Consider the following 1,244-nt stretch of genomic DNA (forward strand, 5'->3'; position numbering starts at 1 on the left):
TCTGGTCCGCCTGGCGGCTGCCTCCGCCGGCTGCCAATCATCTCTCCCCGGCCGCCCGGGGGATTTCCCTTCTGCGCGCCTGTCAGCTCCTGCCAATCATCTCTCCCCGGCCGCCAAGGGGGATTTCCCTTCTGCGCGCCTGGCAGCTCCTGCCAATCATCTCTCCCCGGCCGCCCGGGGGATCTCGTTAAGGTCCGTGTTTCGTGGGGTTTTATTTCAAAGTTTGTCTTTTTTTTCCCCAAAGTGTCTAAGAGCCGATCGGCTCAGCGGGGGGCGCCCGTCGCCTCGCCCGGGATGGCGGCACCGGCGCCGGGTCGCCGTGCCTGCCAGCGGCCGCTCGGGGGATTTCCCTTCTGCGCGCCTGTCAGCTCCTGCCAATCATCTCTCCCCGGCCGCCCGGGGGATCTCTTATGGTCCGTGTTTTATGGGGTTTTTTTTTTGTGCGTTTGACCTTTTTTTCCCCCAAAGCGTCTAAGTGCCGATCGGCTCGGCGGGAGGCGCCCGCCTGAAAACTGCGGCTTGCCACGCGACCTGAAGAGGCTTGTCACGCAACCCGGGGGGGCGGTGCCCTCGCTCTGCCTCCCCCCCGCGGGGATCCGCCGTCGGCGGCCTGTGAGCAGAGTTCACTGGGACTTTGTCAGAGTCGGGTGTCCGATCCCCTGGTACTCTGACTTTTGGTAAGCTAATTGACAGGACTCGCTGTCTCGGACACGGTTCTTGACGGGGGTGTTCAAAAGTAGGTCACAGAGAGAGTGTCACCTGTCCCATTACATGAAGACCAACCACTCAAAGTGTCCGACTTTGTGGAACTCCGGCCCGGATCCGGCCGTCAAATTCAACCTCATTCCGGTAGTGCCTTTTCCGCTCCGAGGCCTCCTCCGGGGCCGTCCGACGCCCGGTTCCACGGCGGGACCCCCGACACCGACTCGAGGAGGTACCCCTTTTTGCCGGCCGAGGTGCGCCGCCGCCGGCGTGAGGACGCCGCTCCCCGGTGTGAAAAACGGCCGCCGGAGGAATTTTGAAAGTTGAAAATTTGGCAAAGTGTCGACGGAAGTGCCAACCGCGCCGGCGGGGAGGCGCCCGTCGCCTCGCCCGGGATGGCGGCACCGGCGCCGGGTCGCCGCGCCTGCCGCGGCCGCTAGTCTCCCCGGACGCCCGGGGGATTTCCCTTCCGCTCCCAGCGGCCGCAGTTCTCCTTCCGGTCCGCCTGGCGGCTGCCTCCGCCGGCTGCCAATCATCTCTCC

This window comes from Leptodactylus fuscus, unplaced genomic scaffold, assembly GCF_031893055.1.
Source record: "Leptodactylus fuscus isolate aLepFus1 unplaced genomic scaffold, aLepFus1.hap2 HAP2_SCAFFOLD_1187, whole genome shotgun sequence".
Lineage (NCBI taxonomy): Eukaryota > Metazoa > Chordata > Amphibia > Anura > Leptodactylidae > Leptodactylus > Leptodactylus fuscus.